This window comes from Branchiostoma belcheri, unplaced genomic scaffold (genome assembly GCF_001625305.1).
Source record: "Branchiostoma belcheri isolate BF01 breed outbred unplaced genomic scaffold, Haploidv18h27 scaffold178, whole genome shotgun sequence".
NCBI lineage: Eukaryota > Metazoa > Chordata > Leptocardii > Amphioxiformes > Branchiostomatidae > Branchiostoma > Branchiostoma belcheri.
In genome coordinates, this window is record NW_017803246.1 from 198,868 (window position 1) to 222,200 (window position 23,333).

The following is a 23,333-nucleotide window of genomic DNA, read 5'->3' on the forward strand; positions in this document are numbered from 1 at the left end:
CTCTCAACGGCCAAACTCCCTTGGCATGCTTATCTCTCTATTTTGGCCGATTTCTACTCTCTCCAGCCGCCTCCTCAAGCCTGGTAGAGGCTAAGTTTTTGCCACGGAGAGAAGGTTTCGCGCGGAGCGAAGGAGGCTAACCCTAGTGATAGTCGCGCAAGAGCAGTGCTACAAAATTGAGCTGTCTCGTTACGGTTCTGTCTCTGTTGTGTTTGTTGTATCCGGTGGAAACTCGCTCCTGAGCGGTACCCTAAAGGGGGGGGGGGGCATATCAGCGCACTGAACGTTCTACCAGCCGAACTGGGCGGTTTCTTTGCGTTTTGTATCGAGTCTCCACTCAGCGGGGAGGCAGGTTCATACTGACATGTGTTTAAATCAAGACCTTGTTATGATGATCTGTGATACAATGGAAAGACTGTTCAGAACCTTAAGTTACGTGAGACAGCGAATGACTTAAATGAATGTATATTATGAAAGAATGCATGAGTGATAGAGCGAGCGAATGAACGTATAAAAGAATGGATGGATGGATGGATGAAAGAGCGAGTGAATAAATGAATGGATGAAAGAATGGACGGATGAGTGAAAGAGCGAGCGAATGAGTGAATGAATGAATGAATGAATGAATGAATGAATGAATGAATGAATGAATGAATGAATGAATGAATGAATGAATGGATGGACGAAGGAACGAACGCGCGAATGAACGAACGAACGAACGAACAAAAGCTGGCGCACTTCCAGTAGCCCTCTGGCCCTGACTGGGTCCCTCCGCTACCAGTGGCAGTGCCCCCAGAGGACCAGCCTGCCGCGCGGCCTGCGAAAACTAACAAGTCCGGGCACGCGGTCAAGGGGAGAACCTCCCTCCCTCACAACCTCCCACACACGGACAGGGACCGGCGCGGGCTGTAGAAACATTAGGGCTGGTCTCCACCAGATGATCTCCAAGCAGATCCCTTTCGGTGGTAAGAAAGACAGTATCAAATTGGCCAGGCAGTATCCATTAGCCAGAGAAGGTCGCCAGCCACCGACGGGTGGGATTAGCGACAAAAAAAACGGCCATATATAAAAAGGTGACGATCATTCCCCCACAACCTCTGCTTGGAGAGTATCCACCGGACTCCTTTTTCAGGTTGAATAATGTAGTAGAAGGGGACCAGCAACTTTGAAACACTGCATGCGTTAACTTTGGAAGTTACACAGGTTGTAGAAACATTAAACGGAAAGTCTACCTTATCTCTGAGTTATTATAATAACCCTGAAACCGGCCACGGAGACGCAGTATTTCTTCATTTTCGTGTCATCGGTGTTTTCACAGAGGTTCGCTTTGCTGATATCTAAGTCCTTACTATAACATGAGAAGGCCAACTATAACAAAACAACCAGAAGACCGGATTCCACAGTAAATTTGCGGAAGTTCGATGACGTCAGGACTTGAGGAGTGCGTGTGATTTGGCACGTTCGTCAAGTCCTGTTCTCCAAGTGGTAGCCACTACCAGACCTTTCTACGGGAATACGGATCGTAGAAGTCATCCAAAAAGAGAGTGAAATTTGCCAAGGGAGTCCGGCCGCGGGGAGGTAGTTTCTTTCCCTCCAAACTGCGCGGCCAGTCAAACCTACAAGGCGGCCAAACTCCCCCGGCAAATATTCTCCTATATATAGCCAGCGTGGTTAGTCCGACAGAGACTATCCAAGTAGATGTAGGGTAGAAGACTCACGAAATCGCCATCTAGCGGTTAGACACCGCAACTGCACCTCCCACGGATGATATCTGTTGACTATACAACAGAAGTTTCCGCGGAGTATATTACTTACTGCTACGCTCCACTGCGTGGCGCCTGCGTCGGCGTCAACTCTAGACTCTAACGTTTTGTTGCTACAGAAACAACCAGAAACGCAAAATAAACATGGCCAGGTTTGACTAGGAGCAGGCTGCAAAACCGACACGGAGTGTAGCCTCCGTAGGCTTAGCAGACTTATAGAACTGGGGGTTTGGTGGTCTTCGGCTGTTTTCTGATTAGCCCAACGGGGGGAATTCAACCAGGCCGGCTATGTTGTCTATATGCAATCAGAAAATAGCTCCCAAAGACCATGAAGACCCCCAAAATCCCCAGTTTTTGGCATGCTATGGAGGCTACGCGGAGTGCGTCAGTGGTTCAGGACATGGTGTAGGCTTGATGTCTTGTCGGCCAGTGTTTTTGGCGCTTTCAAACTGTCCCCCAATTTCTTTTTGAGTGTTCAAAGGTGAATATCAGTCGACTTTTCTTTCGTTTTATGTTCCTTCCCTCTCTCTCCCCTTTCCCTGCCTGTCTTTCTGTTTGTCTGTGTGTGCGTCTGTCTGTGATTCTCATACAGAATTCGTTCCAATGTGAAGGTCTGTCTACATTTCATTCTTCTTTTTTATTCTTTCGCTCCCTCTATCCTCTCCCTTGTCTATCCGTGTGTGCGTCTGTCTGCGGTTCTGATAATATACACAATTCGTTCGACTCTGAAGGTCTGTCTTCTTTTCTCTATCCTTTTTTATTCCTTCACTCCCTCACTCCTTTCCCTGTCTCTGTGATTCTCATACACAATTCGTTCTAATGTGAAGGTCTGTCTACTTTTCTTTCTTCTCTCTTCTATTCTTTCACTCCATCTCTCCTTTCTAGCCCATCTTTCTGTCTGTCACTATGTCTGGGCGTCTGTCTGTTTGTCTGTCTGTCTGAATATCGAACACATAGTTACCATACATCCTCACTGCTTCTATTTTCGCCTGTGGAATTGCAAAGGTCGAAAGGCACAAAGACAAATGGGGGTGAAGTCTGCCATCTCCGATTACCTTGTTTTCCCTCGCGTTTCCATCACCAGTTCATCACCCACCCAGCGGAGTGGTGTTTTGGGAGAAGCTCTGTAGGGAGCCGTAACACTGAGGTTTAATTAGCCCCGAGTGTAAACCGTTAGTGACATGTTGTACGTGTGGTGTTCAGGGTAGCCGGGCCCGGGCGTGAAGCCTGCCGCTGAGAGGGCAAAACAAAGATCACCTCACCGCCTTTTCATTTTACATCAGGGAACACACCAGCTTCTGTTACACAATCTCTCACTGTCAGGGGCTGGTAGGGTCAATCTCCAAGCAGATAGCCTCTACCAGGCTCTGCGGATCGCTCGAAAAATAGTAGAAACTGGCCGAAATATTAAAAAGGGATAGTATACCAGAGACGATCCCGGGCCAGAGTGAAGATCCAATTCGCGACCCACGGAGCCTCAGCCCTGTCGGGGGTCGCTACGTTCCTTGAAGTTCACTTCCGTGGGTCGCGAATTGGATCTTCACTCTGGCCGGATCTTCTCTGGTACACTATCCCTTTATTTCGGCCAATTTCTACTATTTTTCCAGCGATCCGCGCTGCCTGGTAGAGGCTAGTCGCCACTCACTACCGGGGTATATGATAGAAAGGTCACAATATCTTCCCCACCAACCTCTGCTTGGAGAGTATGATTGGGTATCCTCTCCAAGAGCTTACGACCATACACCTCTAGACAACGATTCCCAGATCTGTGACTGGTTGTTTGAATCCTAAGGAAGAGTGCAGCAGGACAGTCGAAGATTCGATGTGCTGATTTCTTTTTTGTGTTGGAGTCTGAGACAAAGTTTTACCTCTGATGGTTAGATTTTGGTACCTGTCCTTGGTACTGCAGTAGAACTTTTGTATGTTTCCATTAGGGCTGCGTACCTAAACGTAACATCAGGTACAGGTACAGGTACTGGTACAGAGGTTTAGGTACAGGTCCGGACCTGTACCTGTACCTGAACAATTTGACAAATTAACACCTGTTCTTCACTTTTTCAATCATGACACAGAAACAATAATAAAGTGTTGGAGGGAAGGGAAAATGACTGACCTCTGACCTGATTTGAGTTTGTTGACCAATCACAACCCTGGATCAGCCACACTCTCGCGATGTCTCGTGAGACTGAGGATCTCAAATCAATCGACGGTGTTTACGTCTTTTCCAGTGCTAATTTTTCGTCTTTGTGGTAGGATTTACCTATCTTTAGTCATATACATGGTGTAAACTAGCTATTTCGGTATATACTCGTTACTTCATGATCCGGTATTTTGGACCTGTCCCGAAACGATTTTTACGGTATTGGACCGGTACAGTGTACCGGTCCGCAGCCCTAGTTTCCATATATATAACGTCACAAATACACCCTCACAATCCACGTCAATTTCTGTTTCGCGATCACACAAAAATCAGATGATTTTGACGACAACCAGTCTATTGCATCCCCCAGCCCGTGTCCTTAGACTGACCCCTGGAGGCCGAGGGGGTACCGATCATTACTAGATTCGCTATACCCCCTAGGAGATAATGATGATGGAGCCACTTAGAGAAATCCTGACCATGCCAAAATCTGACGACCTTTTTCACAGCTGCGGTGAAAATTCCAGTGAAGTGCAGTGCAGTGAAGGAAAATTACAGGTTCTTCGATGTTTCAAAGGAAATCTTGTAGTTACTTAGTTAGCGACGGGCAATGGCCAAGCGGGTAGAGTGCTCAGCCTTGCATGCACGCGGGCAGTCGTGAGTTCGATCCCCTGTCGGATTAAGAAATATGGTACGTACTGCTTTCTCTGCTTAGCACGCAGTCTTTGGGAAAGAGTATGGGAGTTGAACACACACCATTGCCAGTGGACTAGTCCCCTGCTGTAGTGTGAGCCTGTGTGTGTGAGAGTTGGGAGATGAACACATACCATTGCCGGTGGACTAGCCTCCTGTTGTAGTGACCTCACAACTGTGTGGCCCAAGGGTTATTGAAACTGAGATGCAGATGGGCGCGGCCCTGTGCACCACTTGGTGCGGGAAGGACTTTAATTTTTTAACATAGTTAATAGGTTGATATGATGACTTTCCTTAGCTAGTTGCTAGCAAAGCGCAGGGTAAACATTGAGGAGGGTCATATGAGGTCAGAACTCGTTGCCGCTTGTCTGTCCGTGGTCAGGCGTAACCAGTACGGTCTGTCGATAAGGACGTTCTTGTGCGGACTCAATAGTTCTTAATACTATGGTATATGGTAACACGTGTTAACGGCACACTTAAGTTTTTTTCAACTTATTTTAAGCAGAGGACAAATACAGGACAGGACAATACTCATTTACATTCACTTGAGGTGAGGAAAGTCGTGTTAAGTGCCTGTTCCAAAGGCACAAGGCACAAGATCGGTGGCATGTCAGGACTCGAACCCGGGACCTCTTGGTTTTGAGTCGAACACTCTGCAGTTACCTGGCAGTTACGCCACACGACCCCACTTTTAAGCACAAGTAGGAGAGAAACAAGACAAACTTTTTCTTTGCTGATCGGGCTTCTCTGACAGGTGTCAGTCAAGCTCACAAAAAGTCACGACTTTCCACCCAGCATCTGCTTGGAGTTTACTGGTGCGTCTCGCCTGGCGAACCCTGTCCATCTTCGTGAATGCGTTTAATAAAGGGGCATGGAGGGGGTTCACCAAATGCCGGATGGCTGTTCCAAACTATGTGATTTTAAATTCGGCCCTAAACAAAATTGATTAAGAACATTCCACCTGCATACTCTTTTAAAGCTTTTCGACCAGATTGGTCTTGCAATACGTAATACGAGTGAGTTGAAGCTTTCGATGCAGAACAGGTTTCGCTGAAGCCCCCTACCACACCCTCCAATAGACGGTCTTAGCAGCCGCTTGGCCCGTAGTACTAGTAGTGGAGGTTGCCGCACCTGATCTGGTCCCGTCCGTTCCCGTACGTTTGCCACCGTAGCGCGCTTCTGCATCCTTCGGCCTCCCTCCTCACTCCCTCCCGCCGACACTACAGCCACGCCACGGTACCCAACTCCGACCCCGTCCGGGAAGTTTTTCTCCGCGTTTTTCCCTGGGATGTAGCGGGGTCCGCACACACGCACAGGCCAGCGGGAAGGGGCACGGGCAGCCCGGCGGTCCGGATGACACAGGTAACCCGGGCAGTCTGGGCTAGATTAACGGGCTTCGTTAGCCTGACCTCTCGCCACGTACGGCGCAGGGGCAAATAAGGCCACACCAACGCAATGTGTTGGTTCTCGGATTTTTTTTAAAGAATATTGGTGTACTGAAAAATCAACATTGTCATGGAGTTCATACATGTATGTGTTGTGGTAATCATAGTACGGCACTGGTGCAAATAAGGCCACACCAACGCAATGTGTTGGTTCTCGTATATAAGAAACAGTGATATACGTTCTGAAAAATCATCATGAGAAATTATCATAGATGTTCACATGTGTTGTACGATGCTAACCTTTATTCCAACACAACATATGATGATACCAAGATAAAGGGTACATAAGGACCAAATTTTCAACGACCACTGTCGCCTTCATTCGCGCCTTTATTCTTATCCTGATAAAGGCGACTGTCGTTGTTGAAAATTTGATCGCTTTGTTATGGAATGAATAGAGTTTAGCATCGTGCGAACATGAAAACATCTTGTTTTAGGGAAAATTCTGTACATTGGTTTGGTACACACATTTTCAGGGAGTGGATGTAGCCAAAATGTCGTTCAAGTTTTCTTTTCAGTCCTCCTATTTCATACTGAAATTTCTTTGTAAATTTTCACTAGAAAGTGTCTGAGGAGGACAAAAATGAACGAATGTGGCCCAAACCTGCGATGGTTGTGATTTGTTACAGACGTGAATGAAAGACGTTATTGTTAGTGAGAGACTTAACGTGCACACATCGTACGGTAGAACATACCAGACCACAGGGAAGTCCACCCATGGTGGGTAACATTGCAACAAAAACGTTTCTAATGTAGCAGGTAGGAAAATAACGCTACTAACACCGGAACGTCGTGTGGCAAACACTGGAGGCTAGCTGCATACAGATGTGGCCAAACGGCTGCAACTTCTGTTACAAATCGCGGACCGAGTCTTGCCACAGTCAGTTGCAGTATGCTGCAGTGTGCGTAGGGCATACTTGAAAAATGGTCAAGTGCAAGAGAAAGAAAGAATGTGCATGACTGACTTTAGCCAAGGAGCGAAAGAGGAAACAAGTACCAGAACAAGACGAAATTTGTAGCCCCAAATATTGTAGCCTTTCTTTATTCTAACAACGAAAGTGGCACAGCAGACGCTATATCTGTATATCTGCAGTCACTTCTTATTTTGCCACAGTCTGTTGGTAACGTCCTTGGCAGATGACCTTGCCGACTGAGGTCGTCCCGATTCTTTTGTCATGAAAATGAAGGGCAAACTTGCATCAAATTACCCGCCGGTACCCGACCTGGTCTTGTGGTGCCAGCCTGGGTGCCAGACTTTTGCCAAGGATAACTCCTCGGCTCCAAGGCTAGCCTGGGTGCCAAACTGTTGCCAGGGCCATTATACAGGGTAGCTCCTCGACTCCAGGGCTAGCCTGGGTGCCGGACTGTTGCCAGGGCCAGTATACAGGGTAGCTCATCGGCTCCAGGGCTAGCCTGGGTGACTGTTGCCAGGGCCAGTATACAGGCCAGCTCCTCGGCTCCAGGGCTAGCCTGGGTGACTGTTGCCAGGGCCAGTATACCGGCCAGCTCCTCGGCTCCAGGGCTAGCCTGGATGCCAGACTGTTGCCAGGGCCTATACAGGCTAGCTCCTCGGCCTAACTCGGGACTGGCCTGTGTATTGGCCTACGAACAATGAGCGTGTTCATTGGTTATTTATTTGATTTTGCCTTTATATACATGTAGACATTAATGTGGAACTTTTATGTATCTTTACATTGGATATTTGACAGGGGGCTATGGTAAGAAAACAAACAAACAAAAAAGGAAAAGGAAATTTGTAGGTTCCCGTTACTTCAGATCGGATAAGCTAAAACTGGAACCTTCCCTTCCCATGTGCCATCGCGCCACCCAGAGCGCGACAGCCGCCCTTGACCGTGACCCTAACCCGAGGTCAGCCGCCCCCCGCCCCCGGCCTTACCCCCCGGACCCCTCACACCCCCGGAATGCGCGCCGAGCTCTGCAGATTGACGACAACTCAAGTTTATGCTGTTTTACTTCCCTGAGAAAGTCTGTGTTCTTCAGTAGTAGGCACGCATTACCTTGGTCATGATGAGATCGCCCTTGACCGTGGTAAGCAGAGAAACCTTTTCTCCAGCTAAATTATAGTCAAGATACTAGACCAAAAACACGCTAGGCAAAGAGACTTAGACTAGCTAGCTTGTGGATCAGGGCCTAACTGTGGGAGGCTGTGGCTAACTTTCCTTCAGAGCATGTTGGCCCATGAACCGAGGAACTGGCCTGTTGGCCCTTGAAAACCGTCTGGCACCCAGGCTAGCATGCTGGCCTTGGAGCCGAGGAACTGGCCTGTGTAAGTCCTGGAAACAGTCTGGCACCCAGGCTAGCATGTTGGCCCTGGAGCCGAGGAACTGGCCTGTGTAAGCTAGCCCTTGAAACAGTCTGGCACCTAGGCTAGCATGTTGGCTCTGGAGCCGAGGAGCTGGCCTGTTCAGGCCCTGGAAGCAGTCTGGTACCCAGGCTACCCTGAGAAAGTCTGTTCTTAGGTGCGAGTCACGCATGTTCCTTGAGTCCACCCTTGACCGTGACCCGCCCTGACCCGTCGCCGACCTTGCGACGGCAGAAAAACGTAAAAGCAGCGAGCGGAACTAATAGCTTCCTTACCCTGCTGGCCACCGGCGGACCGACGCGACCTCCCCGGCCGACCTCCCACCTGCCCCCGCCGGCCTGTGCGGTGAGTCTGTACGGCAGGATCGGGGGCGGACCGACCGGGGGACCGACCCAACCTCCCCGGCCGGACCTGTGCGGTGAACCTGTACTGTAATCTCCAAGCAGATCCCTCTCGGTGGCAAAAAGACAGTATCAAATTGGCCAGGCAGTATCCATTAGCCAGAGAAGCTCCGCGACCACTGACGTTGGTGGGGATCAGGACAAAAAAAAAAAAAAAACGGCCATATATAAAAAGCTAACGATCATTCCCCACAACCTCTGCTTGGAGAGTACGGAATGCGGGGAATGCGCGGCTGGTTCCTACAGCCGTTTCCCGTACCTGTGGGGCCCTCGTTACAAACGTGACGTGAGACGCTCCACGTGCTGCAGAGTGATGACGGACAGCGTAACTGTTAAACACGCTCGAAGCAGATGTTGGGTGGAAGCATGTTTGCCTGGATGCCAGTCTGCTCCCCACCCCTCTCACTTGACTTGACTTTACTTGGACCCACAATTAGACACTTCTGTTAGCTATTGTACCTGTGGTTCTTCACATATGCATGTACAAAATACACAATACACTCTAACATGTTTGTCCGATGAAATATCTAGCCCTTCCTAACTATGGTTTCAAACTACTCTCTATCGATCCCTATTAAATGGCAAAATGTCACTATTTTCAAATTCACAACTAATTAGAGATAATGCTAGATTTCATCACTGGCTCCACTTGGTGATTGCCTGGGTTCCATCCTGGTTAGTTTACGTCCGCTCCCACAGTGGTTGGTGGTAGCGACTGTGGGAGCGGACGTAAACTAACCAGGATGGAACCCAGGCTAACTTGGTGACGAAGTTTTAAATCAAGGCGCTCATTTTATACACTTATATACTTTTTTTCTTCATATGACGTCACTCCCGCCATGTTGGAGTACAGAGTATCAACTTACCCTCCAACATGGCTGCTCGATATCAAAATTCAAATTGTAATCATCATGACGTCAATGACAAGCCGCTTTAAGACAAATGGCCACATCTTGAGATGTAACTAAATCTGGGTACGCGTTTTAAGACGTGCCTCAAGGAGGACATTCCGTCTTGACATTGACGTATGTCTTTAAGTTCGCCGTGTGAATGTCTTGCGTGGGAAACATGTATTCTTGGGGACTAGCAACGTGCGTTTGTATCTGTATCTACATAGCCGGTACATATAACCGCCCTTCAGCGTGAAACACCAGCTTCTGTATCTGTGTCTGTATCTGCAGGTATATCAAAGCTAGCAGGATGCCCCTATTGTACTCGATGACAGCGAGTTCCACTCTACGATAGTTCTAGGAAAAACGTGTGTTTGAACTCCTCAAATCTGGGTTAATAACTCTGGTACTTCAAAGGGTTAATGCTTCTTGTTCTTTTCTGTGCAGGTATCAGATACGTTGTGTGTTTTTTTCGTGTTCTTTATCTTGTGGGTATGTACTGAACTGCACAGCTACAAGTGTAAACAGGCTGGTTCAGGTGAGAACCACTTCAGGTACACAAGGGCCAGGTGTGGCGCACGGTCAGGCGAACAAGCTCTTTTTTTCTGCAAAGACAGGATTTTACAAGATTTAGCTTGATGGCAATAACGACGATGTCAAAGTTTTTTCCCAAGGACACAACACTGGGGCCTGCCAGGGATTCGAACCCAGAACCTTCAGATTCCACCGACTTAACAACAACCCTAACCACTAGACCACCTAGTCACGTCTGTAGGGTTTTTAGGGGTAACCTAGTCTCTACCAGACTAACTACGCTGGCTATACTATATTAGTATATAAGAGAATAATTGCCAGGGGAGTTTGGCCGCCTTGTAGGTTTGACTGGCCGCGCAGTTCGGAGGGAAAGAAACTACCTCCCCGCGGCCAGACTACCTTGGCCAATTTTACTCTCTTTTTTGCCGAATTCTACGATCCGTATTCCCGTAGAAAGGCCTGGTGGAGGCTAGGGGTAACCTGTGGTTGCTTAAAACATCAATACGAAACTCATGTGAATTGTGATGTTATCCCCACGATTGAGACAGTTCGGCCTCACCTCCTGACGTCACTAAGCCGAGTAAATGATCCGGGAAAGCGCGCCTCCAGCCATAACGTGTTATTTTACAGGCTGTAGGGAGATATAAACGCGCCAAACATGCCTCGGCTGAGCGAGTTTCACGACATGCATGGCAGCTTCTGGCGATTTTTTCTAATCTACAAGCAGATCCTAAAGTGGCAAGGCAGTATCCATTGGCCAAGGAGTGTCCAGCGCCCATCGGTGGCTAGTGGTCACTCATTCTTAATAGCTTTGGCCCATGGTTACAGCCTTGCCATCGTAGGATCTGCTTAAGTTACATGTTACATTTTCCATGGCCTTGTGTTCTGAGAACTAGTAGAACTATGGGAATCTTACTGGGCCTGGGAAAGATTTAACAGTGAGACTCAAAAAAGTTTATTTCTAACTTTATTTCAGGTACAATCTGACACAGTAACACTAACAGTGTAGACATATACATGCATTGTGCATAAAGCTACAGTCTCTACACAGTATACATACACAACCTCCCTTTAGTTCGTTAGACTAAGTAAAGGTTTATTAGTATTGACACATTGTGGTGTTAGCCGTGACAGGTTGCACATAGCTTCTCTGGTTTACTGTGAACATCTGTTGTAATTTTGCAATTTCTCTTAACTTTTCAGTCTCTGAGATTACTCCACAAAGTTCATACAAACAGAGGAGGGAACGTTGTGGTAGTGTTAACAGTTTTGTTCATCGTTCGTCTTTGGTACACGTGTCAAAACTTCATTTAGCCAAAGACTCATGACACGGGGGGCGGGGGTCGTGTAACGGGTGGTCGCTTGGATTTGTGAAATTTGTGGTGTGAGATGATATTTTTACATGTTGTTCTAGGTTTTCTGTTTATGTCAGATTTGTAGCACTGCAGGTATCATCAATACGCACGTAGATGTTGTCTATAATAGATTCTACTCGCTGTGTCTGCTTCTGTCCTAATCTGGGCTTCGCAAAAAGGCAGAAATTGTGGCAAAGATGCCGACGCGAACCGACCCGGGCCCGAGTGCCGACTGGAGTTCCGTTGGTCGCGTCAGACCATATCTCAGCGCCTCAAGACAAACGTCTTAGGCTTGACCTTGATCTATCTTAGACCCGGATTTCCTCAGAGTCTGCGGATCTCTCCGTGTGCGCGTCTTGTGATGATAAGACCTGTCATCGCGATTTCTTCCACCTCGGCGCTCCGGCTACAGCATCTGGCGGCTTCGCCAGACCAAAACAATTAAGACATCCCTCTCTACCGAACATTGCCAGCCAATCGCACGCACGTTACCATGGCGACGCCTCGGGCTCTGACCAATCGCGTGCGTGCGTCGCGCACAGCTATCTGGTCGACGTGTTTCGTCTTCAGTCCGTACTAGAGTTGTTCTGGCGGTGACGTGTGCCGTCCGTCCGTCCTACCAGACACACAGCGGATACAGAAAATTGCTTTACTGGATCTACAGCAGGTTGCTGAGGTATTGGAGCGCTTCCTCGGCACAGGGCCAGGGGTTTTTTTTAGCGCGGGGCCGAGTGCAGGAGAGGGCGGGCGGAACGTGTGTGGTCGGCTGGGCAGGAGTGAGGGGCGCGGCGCCGCGCGGATGTCGGCGGGCGGAGAGCGGCTTGCCCCCGCCCGGAGAGACGCGGTGGGCCCGGGGATGCTGGTGAGTCGTCCGTGTCTTCAACACCCCCCCCCCCAAAAAAAAATCATCTCCAAGCAGATGTAGGGTGGGATCCCCTGGCGTTTTCTGTTAGCCTGGTTACCAAACCTTAATTTAGCTACCGAGTCCTACATCCTCTCCAATCCTATTTGCGGAGAGGATGTACTCTCCAAGCAGAGGTTGTGGGGGAATAATTTGTAAGTGACAAAAATCTTCTCTCCCGACATATGCTTGGAGTTAGTCTGGGTGACAGGCTGTTGCCAGGGCCCAGCGGCAACACAGGCCAGCTCCTCAACTCCGGGGCCAACGTTAGTCTTCACCAGCCTCCTTTTGCAAGCTGAATAAGTAGTAGAAATTGTCCAGAGGTGTTGGCCGCCCAGAGAATCTCCATTTTGCCTGCCCCTGGCCAATTATATCCCCTTTTTAGGCCGATTCCTACTATTTATTCAGCCTGCAAAAGAAGCCTGGTGGAGACTAGGCCAACATGTCCCCAAGGAAATTTTAACACAGCCTGATACCCGCTAAGCTGTCTAACCACGAGCCTTACCCTAACTCTGTTGACAACAAGTTCCATTAGTGCTATCTATACAGTTTCCGGTACAAACCAGCGAACTTAAGATACTGCTGCATTTTTCGTGCTTTACGCTTTTCTTCGATGTACTTGATAAGAAGACGTCCTGTAACATTACTTAGTATTGGCATGGAGGTAGAATGGTATTGGTTATGGGTAAGACAGCAGGGAGAATGTTAAATGAGTTCTCTGCGTTTAACCTACTGTGTTAAACGGACCAAGCCGTCTCAATGACACTTTTGTGGAGTTTTCAGTGCCGCTTACATGTAGTAAACTTTATCAAAGTGCTGTTAAGTTCGTTTATGGTGCTTTAATACGTGTTGTCTGGTGGTGGTTGCCGGAAATCGGGAAGCTGTCGTGATCCCCTCGTAAACCATCGCAAAACGGGACTACTGTATTGTCGTAAACGCCTCAAGAATTGGAGGGAATGGCTAGGATGATCCTGTCAATAGCAGAAAAGTTTGCACTATTGACAGGATCATCAACAGTACATCAACTGATCTTGTCAATATTCGTGCAAAATGTGCTGTTGACAGGATGATCTGTCAATGGGCCCTTTCAGTCAGTTTTTGTCACTTCCACCAGATTTGGAGTTTCCTCTAGGATACCGTCCACAGAACCAAGGACATTATAATGTCCTTGATAGAATGTACTAGTAATTTGTGTGGTCTAACTCTAACCCCCCTAATTGGTGATTTCCACGCAACCCCCTGCGGTCCAGAGAAAGAGCAGAAATCGGCCAAACAAGGCTGACTAATCTACCAAACAACTAAAGCCGATAAGAAGAGGTCCAAGCAGCCTCCCAAAGGCCGACTAATTTTTACCCTTGGGAGGTCTATTCAGTCTGTATTGCTATTTGCTAATCTCCAAGCAGATCTTTTGGTGGCAAAGTCGTGACCATGCAACCGACAAGACAGTATCCAATTTAGATTACTGACATGGGGAGGTCTGTCAGAAAACAGTACAAATCTTCCCAATCAGCCTCTGCTTGGAGAGTGCCTATTGCTACTGCTGAGTTGAGTTAGTTTCATCTGATAAGTCTTGGACTGACTGTCATCAACATGGCATCGGTCCTGGTCGGAGCACACAGCTTTAGATTTTCTAGAACCGGCATTGTTAGTGAATGTGGACAGTTATTAACTAGATCTACAAAATACATGCTAGGCCTAGTCTCTACCAGACTAACTACGCTGGCTATATATAGGAGAATATTTGCCGGGGGAGTTTGGCCTTCTTGTAGGTTTGACTGGCCGCGCAGTTCGGAGGGAAAGAAACTACCTCGCCGCGGCCGGACTCCATGGGCCAATTTTACTCTCCTTTTTGCCGAATTCTACGATCCGTATTCCCGCAGAAAGGCCTGGTGGAGGCTATGCTAGGCCGGCGCAAACCATCCTACGCTGGCTCGGGGGTTGTTTGACATCCTGCGATAGCGCTGTGTCAGTTGATTTGCCCTCTGTGAAGGAAGCCGATTTTCCTCAGTCATATCAAGGAAGTTCAATCGTTTTTCCTTTGATGCTTTTTTGTCCTTCTTGATCTCGAAAAACTCCCAGACTCCCTTCGGAATTTTGGCTAATGGTTGTTGCTAGTCTTACCGTTTGTTTTACCTATTCAGTCCAAACCCCGACCAGCTTAAGAAGTAATCTTATCCCCCGAAGTCCACACACAAAGACGAGAGTTCCTGTTTCTATTCCGACATTTTGACCTTGGACGACACTGACCTTCTCGGGTAACCGTTCTCCGGAGTGATGACCCCGTGACCTCTGACGTCACACGCTCCCATGATGCCTGTTGTGTCGAACCTGACCTGTGACCCCCGTGCGTGAGTTCGAACACAAACATGGCGTCTGTGAGAGTGAAACATGCTGAGAGCTGTCATCACGGACACTTTAAGACTTTCTGTAACGAAAACGTCTTCTGGGGACAGTCAAGGAGGCTGGTGACATATTCATTGCGTTTTAGCCATCCCGATGAAAACGAGTGGTGAAGTCTCCCAATATAAATTTAACTTAAGTTGTTGGTTTTGTGGCAAGAGATGACAGCCGCGTCGCCACAGATTTTCCACGTGTTGGTCCGGTCGCTAATTTGCAACATGTTTGCCACAACAAGTGTGTCGGCATAGATCGTCTCCCTGTCAGTTCTGGCAGTACATGTTTGAATTGCTACAGATTCGCCACAACAACGGTGTCCGCACAGTTTATCCATGTGTTGGTTCTGTCATTGTGTGTTGAAATTGCTACAGATTCGCCACAACAACTGTGTCGGCACAGTTTTTCCACGTGTTGGCCTTGTCGCTACCTCTTTGGTTTTCGACATGTTTGCCACAACAACTGTGTCGGCACTGTGTTGGTTCTGTCGCTACATATTGAATTTGCAACAAGTCCGCCACAACAACAACTGTGTCGGCACAATTTGTCCATATGTCGGACCTGTCGCTACATGTTGAATTCGAAGTTGCAACAAGCTAGTCCGCCACAACAACTGTGTCGGCCCGCGTTCTGTGTTGCCAGTTGTCCTGCCACATGGCGCGGCAGCTCTCGGCTGATCTCGGCTGGCGGTTTGGGGCAGTCAGCGGCACTTTTCACAATGTCTCAGATTCGTAGGACGGAATTGTACAGTTCTAGGACCTAGCAGGGGACCACCTCGACTGAAGGCGCTTACTGAGGATTCTTGTGAGCGGCCGCCTGCTTTTGCAGACACGTCTTTGCAAAACAATTTATGAAAGGCCATGATCTTTAAACTGTCTGCAGAACTTGTAGTAGCCTTGATGCCAGACCGTTTTCAGAGCCCACGCAGGCTAGGACAGCTCCCCGGCCGCGAGTCTAGGGCGGGCCAACATGCCCCCAAGGAAATTATACCATAGCCCCTCTATAGTTTAGCATGTATGCTACAACATGTATGCTAGACTTGTAGATGTCACAGGATCTTGTAATCAACTCAGGAAAGGCATTAATTGGCATGATGTCTGTTCGTTTGTCGGTACGGACAGAGTTTATTGCTTCTCCGCTGTAAGTTGACCGCCATGTGGTCGTATGAATGTGGCAAATGTCCGTGAGTTTATGTAGGAGTTTCCTACACATCGTGTGTGTCCCGCTTTGAACGTGTTCAGCGTGTGTTTTGGTCTGGTCTGGGTCTGACCGGTGTCTGCATAGCGTTGTTATCGGTATGAGTCTTCAAGCATTGCTGGCTCACACCCAAATAGTTTGCGGTGGAATATACACACCAGTGTACGACCCAACTTTGTTCTTATATGTAGCCTGGCAGCAGCCAGACCACCGCAGGCTCCCCGGTATCTCTACTGTGCTGGGAGTACTGTAGCCTGGCAGCAGCCAGACCACCGCAGGCTCCCCGGTATCTCTTCGGTGCTGGGAGTACTGTAGCCAGGCAGCCAGACCACCGTAGGCTCCCTGGTATCTCTACGGTGCTGGGAGTACTGTAGCCTGGCAGCCAGACCACCGTAGGCTCCCCGGTATCTCTACTGTGCTGGGAGTACTGTAGCCAGGCAGCCAGACCACCGTAGGCTCCCCGGTATCTCTACGGTGCTAGGAGTACTGTAGCCTGACAGCCAGACCACCGTAGGCTCCCAAGTATCTCTGCGGTGCTGGGAGTACTGCTCGTCCGCCTATGCCCATATGGGCACGCCGGTTGTTTTTTACAGTGTCGGTTTCAAATTATATTAGTTCGCCTTCAGGATGGCAATAATTAGAAAGACCGGCTGGCTGAAGAGATCTAGCATGTCAGGAGAAATGGTGCTGTGTAGATAACAGTTTCGGGAGAGGCAAACTGTTCTCTCCAGCCTACCAAACTCCCCTGGCATGTTATCTCTCTATTTGGCCGATTTCTACTCTTTCCAGTCGCCTCCCGGAGCCTGGCAGAGGCTAGAGAATAGTAGGCAGGCTCGGCTTGTAGGCAGTTTCTAGACCAGCTCTTGCATGCAGACTAGCTTCTTGTGTTACCAACATTTAACTCTATTCCACTGGGATGTTATTCTCCCTTTACTGCCGGGCCGTTCTTTAGAATATCTTTCAGCAACTCAACGGGTCTGGTTCTAGAGACTAGGTAGTCTCTAAATCAGACATTTCATGGCTGTCGAAGCTACTGTTGGCATGCACGTCTTTGCGAAGTCTGGAAGAGACTAACGTAGGACTTAGACACGATATAATTCTTACTCGTAACTTGACCTTAGGGCCACTCCTACATGTAGGTTAAGTTACATGAGGACTGTAACAGTATCTCTACTCCCTAAGTCAGAAACATCATGATTGAGACGAGCTCGAATGCTCACTCGTAGCGAGGACTCACCCGATGTGAGAAGCAGGATTCCTTTGATCGCCTGGGTTCGCTTGTGAGAATCCACTTGTTCCAGACACGTGTCAGGATTACGGTTAACCCGGTAATCAGCTGCAGAACTAGACTCGTCCTCCCACGCAGACACATGGTACGGCCATCCCGCGGCAATACGTTAGGTTAGCCTCTACCAGGCTTCGGGAGGCGGTTGGAAAGAGTAGAAATCGGTCAAATAGAGAGATAACATGCCAAGGGAGTTGATCCGCTAGAGAGTACATTTCGGGTGCGGCAAACTGTACTCTCTAGCGCACCAACTCGTCATGTTATCTCTCTATTTTACCGATTTCTACTTTTTTCAGCCGTCTCCCGAAGCCTGGTAGAGGCTAGCAGTACGTTAGCCTTGGGACAGATCTGCAGGAGAGAACGAACTAGACTAGAACACGGTAATTGGGCTACAGGAGACCCCGCGCGGAGGTACACATGTACCCAGATCCTCCGTCACGCCCGCCATGGATGCCGCTAGCCCGTGTGGAAGTTGTAAGACCCGGGTATGTTGTAACAAGCATTGGTTCGCTACATCGCTGAAGGTTAGACACCCAGGTAATAATATACTCCAAAAAACAGTTACTCAAGCAACTGGCTATGATTTTGGAAACGGTCAGACGATTCAGGTAGTATCCATCATAGTACGTTTCGTCAGTGACACTAGAGACTTGCAGGAGAAAGGCACAGACTACTAGTATTTGGTTTGCTACTGAATACATGTATCACATTTATACACTGATTTAGTCAACATTGTGGCAACTAGAGTTGTTTTACCGATGACGGGACGACACAAGGCAGTCCCCGCCCCTCCCCGCGGTGTAGCAATCTGTCAGACCGTCTGCTGGAATCTGATACAGAAGGTAGCGACTTCGGGCAGCGGTCAGTCTGGACGGATATTGATACAACATGTGGCAATTTGTACCGTACATGTCAATCAGTGGTCAGTCTGAGCCGCAAACAGCCAGACAACATGTGGCGACTTTCAGTCTGTAGTAAATTTATGTATCAAAGCTAATGTAACAGTGGCTGAAAGCTATTATCCATCAGACTCCTTTTGCAGGCTGAATAAATAGTAAAAATCGTCCTAAAAAGGGGAGCATAATTGGCCAGAGAATGTGGCCGGTAAGAGAAGCTCCATTGTTGCCTACTATTTATTCAGCCTGAAAAAGGAGACTGGTGGAGACTAGTTGAGAGCTACATACAGTGGTTGCTTTTGGACGTTTTGCCACGAAATGATATTGTGATTTTGAGAAAGGAATTATTCATTTTCTGATGATCTTCAAGTACAGTATGCATCAAGCCCTGGTATGCATTGGCAAAGAGTAGGCATAGCCAGGAATAATAATTGTTTCTAACCTTTCTGGTACAACGACTTTGCACTTGGCTTGGCTTTAATCCAACAAGATGGCGGGCGACGATTACGTTTGGTCACGTGACGGTAAACACATAATACTGACTGATATATTGGCTATCTCGTCCGTGAAGGTTTATAGACATCCAGGTAATAAGATACGCCAAAAAACAGTTATTCAAGCAACTGGATATGATTTTGGAAACGGTCAGACGTTTCAGGTAGCCACAACCTACTACTACTATTGGCTATCTCATATCTGATTAGAGATAAAGTCAAGGCCCGTGCGGTCTGAAGACTGCATAAGGACTAAATATCGAACCGACAGAAAAGCTTTACTTCTTCGGGTGGCCGTCCAACAACCCACACCATCACCTCATATGCCATGTTCGATTATGTCGTTTGCAAAGTCGGCACAGTTCGGGCATTGTTCGCGCGTTTGTCCCCAGTTTGCTTCCTGACATGCGGGCTATTGGTTACACGCACCCCCGCGGTGTGCAATGGTACAGCCCGGTTCCAGGGGCGTGATTTCAATTTCCTTTACTCAAAATTTCACAGGAGAAACTTTTCAGTCAGCATTTGTCCGTACTAGTAAAGCAGTCTTCCCGTTAAGCTACTTCTACAATCCTTAAATATTCCTTCCCCATAATCTTAGCCTCTACCAGGCTTCGGAAGTGTTTGGAAAGAGTAGAAATCGGCCAAATATAGAGAGATAGCATTCCAGGGGAGTTAGTCTGCTGAGAGAATAGTTCAGGTGCGGCAAAGTGTACTCTCCAGCAGACCAACTCCCCTGGCATGCTATCTATCTATTTGGCCGTTTTCTACTCTTTCCAGCCGCTCCCGAAGCCTGGTAGAGGCTACCATAATCTTTAATAGTTGCTTGGTTTTTCTTCTTCTATTTTCGTGACCCAAAACCCCTCCTTAATTCGCCCCCAGTCCATTTTAGCCCTGCTTCACAAACCTTAATCACCATGTCTCACGGCGGCCATGTTGGTTGATTGCTGCCGACAAGGTCACGACTTTTGACCTTGAGGCTTGAACTTGTCTGTGGGAGATGACCTGGGAGGGGTCACGGATGACAGACTTTGGAGATCCCGATTTCCTCATAAATATATCAGGCTTCCCCCAGGTCAGAGCGGCTGTCACAACCTTCAAGTAGATGCTGGGGTGAAAGATCATCATATGGTAACCTTTTCTGAGTGAAAAATACCAGAACATAGGATTTTTTTCCTTACATAAATATGTTTGAAAAAATAAACATCATTTGGCACTGAGGATAAAGAGGTTACAAAATTTAACATCCCAACTATCAAAATAAAAAGGGCTAGCATAATATCTCTTTGATATCAAACGGTGGCTAATCAACACTTTCGGTATTTTATCTAATAACAAAGCAGTCTTTTGTATATTTACCTATTTTTGCATTGTGAGAAATACGGACATGTATTTGCTAACCCAAGGCCCCGCCTTGTCACACGGCCAGATGTTTGGAAACGTCTTGTTCTCCGTCTTGTCATGATGTGTTCCTTATGGGAATTCCCTTTTACTTGGCTGGAGAGTGTGAGGAATGTCATGCCCACAGGCAGTGCTTTAGTCACAGCTACTTTATTCTCTAACAGACTCCAGTTTCGCACTGAAAAAAGGCAATATAATTTGGCCATGTATGGAGGGTACTTTGACTAGTAGTTAGCCCCAGTCATAGGATTGTTCAACGAACCCGGCCTACGGTCAGTCAACTTTTCTAGCAAATGATGGTCACTCACAATGTGCATTTTCTTTATGGGGAATACACATTCTGTTTTTTCATGGAGGAAGGAACATAGTAAGGTAAATGTTCACGACATGTTGCGTGATTGTGACACTGCTCATCTTCACTGATTTGAAAGTAGAATATAATGGCGTTTCTTCATTTTATGAATCAAACATCTTGCAATTCTTGTTGACTTGTCTTTCAGCCGCCCATCCCTAGCCACTTTAAGTACTGCCGAAAGGATAGCATGTACTTTAGATAAAGATTTATGTCCCATTTTTTTCCATGTGTGTATAATTATCTCACACGTACAAACACACAGTAGTCCGGCCTGGCTGCCTGGTTCTGTTTCCCACGTACTCAACTGTGTATATTTACATGTTGATTTAAGTTAATCTACTGTATGTTTTAGATAGATAGAATCTGATGGACTCACAAACAGTGTAAGAGGGGTGCAGCAGAGAATGTGTCAGGTGGTAAATTGTTAACATAAGTGGGTATGCGGCGTTGTCGGTCTAGTGGTTAGGGATCCTGTATCTAAACCATGAGGTCGAGAGTACGGTCTACTCTCCGAGAGTCCAGAAATTCTTAGGGAGAGGTGCTCCCTAATCCATTGGTGAAAAATCAGCAAATTTTAATGAAAATATTACGGGAAAATACTAAGGAATTTTGGGGAGAGGTGGAGCACCCTTGCTTCATTGCTTGGGGCAAGGAGGTTCAATCAATACATTTGATTTTAACTCCATGCTTGGGGAGAGCCCTGGATGTTGTTAGCCTAGCAGCCAGACCATCGCAGGCTCCCTCGCTTCTCTACTGTGCTGGGAGTACTGCCTGTACGCTCAGCTGCATTGGTGCTAATCTCCAGCAGATCTTTGAAATTGGAGTGGCTGCAAGAAAGTAGACTTTGGCTGGCGAACAAAAAGACACCATGTAAAAGAAAGAAAGCCCGTTAAAACGCGTAATACACTAGCCTCCACCAGGCTTCGGAAGGCGGCTGGAAAGAGCAGAAATCGGCCAAATAGAGAGATAGTATGCCCTTCGGGAACTGTTCTCTCCAGCCGACCAAACTCCCTCGGCATGCTTATCTCTCTATTCGGCCGATTTCTACTCTTTCCAGCCGCGTCCCGAAGCCTGGTAGAGGCTAGTAATACACGTCCAAAACAAACCAAAGCCTAGATTTCTGCCTGAAGAGTACATTAGCACAAGCCAGGATTTTAAGGGGTCGGTTTCAATAATTCTGAGTTCACAGACAATAATAAGAAAAGCTGGCTGGAATGATCTAGCATGTCAAGAGAGGCCTACGCTGCTTAGTCCTTAGTCTGACTAGAGCCGGTAAAACCCCTTAGCCGGCCCGTGAAGAATTGTAACCAGGCTAGCTGTTGGTTTGTTGTAAGTCGTGGTCCAATGCCCATTGTACCGGCCGGAAAAGAGCAGTGTACTGTCTCAGTAGCAACGCCAAACTTCGGGCACCGTTCCCACGGCTGACCTTGAACCACAGTGTGCTCAGCTGCAGAGACGGTCCTTCAAGGTCACCTGTTTTTAGAAACGATTCACGTCACCTCACGAGACAAGCTGGTTCTGCCGAGTTTGCTCCCTGTTTGTGTGTAATGTGGGGAATGCAGAGCCGCATGCCTCGGCGTCCTGACAGCTTTGATGCTTACAGAAAGCCGTCTGCTCTCCCTACATGTCATAACCAACAACACCTGTTCTCTTCTTACCCTCAAAGTCGCCGTCTTTTTACCGAGTTCACGGGTCCAGTCTGTTACACGTGCTGAAACGTCGCGCAAGGTGCAAATATAGAACACTAATTTCTTTTTTTTTTACTCCAGCGTGCAGACGAAAAAAAACGGTAAAAATATTCGCCTTCCCAGGTGTGCTTGGGAAACCAATGTCACCAATGTGTAAGGTTCAATGTAGAAGTTCTGTACTGGATTAGCAAGTGAGTTCCCTTTCCCCATTCTTCACGGAGAGCTACGAGCCTCCTTACCACCTAATTGAACTGGATTTGTGTATGTGTGTGTGTGGTGGGGGGTGGGGGTAATACAATGCGCCTTTTGCCTATCTGTGGATTCTTCTGCCGGCCCAGATATTGAACACGAGTACAAGTAGAGGTGATATACCAGACGAAAAGGCGCTACGGAGGCTACAAGCTTTAAATCTCAAACAATCTATGAAAGAATTTGTCTACCTTCAAAGAGAAACACTCTCTATTAGTGTCTTTCTGTGTAACATTCCGCTGTGTCAACAGTTATAAAGCATTATCCAGTTAGCCAGAAGAGATTCAGCAGCTAAAATCGGTCCTGTAACCAGGCTATTAAAGCATGTTTTAATGGGCTCCCCCCGTCGCCCCAACAGGCACCCTGCTGATGCACATGGCCAGACGCCGCCCAAATCAAAGATTTCCTGACATAAACCTACTGCAGACGACTTGACAGACATCTCACACCCGCCCGGGGCATCATGGGTGATGCACGACAGTTGGGGCGTTACCATGACAACCTGTCGTCATCACCCGGGAACTTTCAGTCGCTCCGGGAGGTCTAAGGATTTGATTGGTGGGGAGGGGGGTAGGTTGGTTTGTTGTCAGGAATAATTAATACTACAATGTAGTACTGTATACCCCGGGAGCGGCAAACTGTTCTCTCCAGCAGACCAACTTCCCTGAGGTGTTATCTCTCTATCTGACCGATTTCTACTCTGTCCAGCCGCCTCCCGAAGCCTGGTAGAGGCTATCTAACTGTCCCAAGCCTCCTCAATAGACTTTATGATGGTATACAGTTCTCGGTTTCTTCTGGGTCGCTTCCGTAAGGAAGGCTACACTTGCTATGAAGTATAGAGACATCTGTGTGTGGCCAACGCTTCTTTTTCCTTGTATATAAACTTAGACACAGAACTCTGCGAACCGTCACAGCAAGGGGAAGTTCCAACA

At 47.8% G+C, this 23,333-nt stretch overlaps 1 protein-coding gene across 1 annotated transcript in view; it reads left to right on the forward strand.

The window, feature by feature from the left end:
- The window catches only part of LOC109467185 (carbohydrate sulfotransferase 1-like), a 35,774-nt gene that overhangs the window by 6,371 nt on the left and 6,070 nt on the right, over positions 1-23,333 (forward strand). The gene's annotated exons all lie outside the window — the stretch shown is intronic.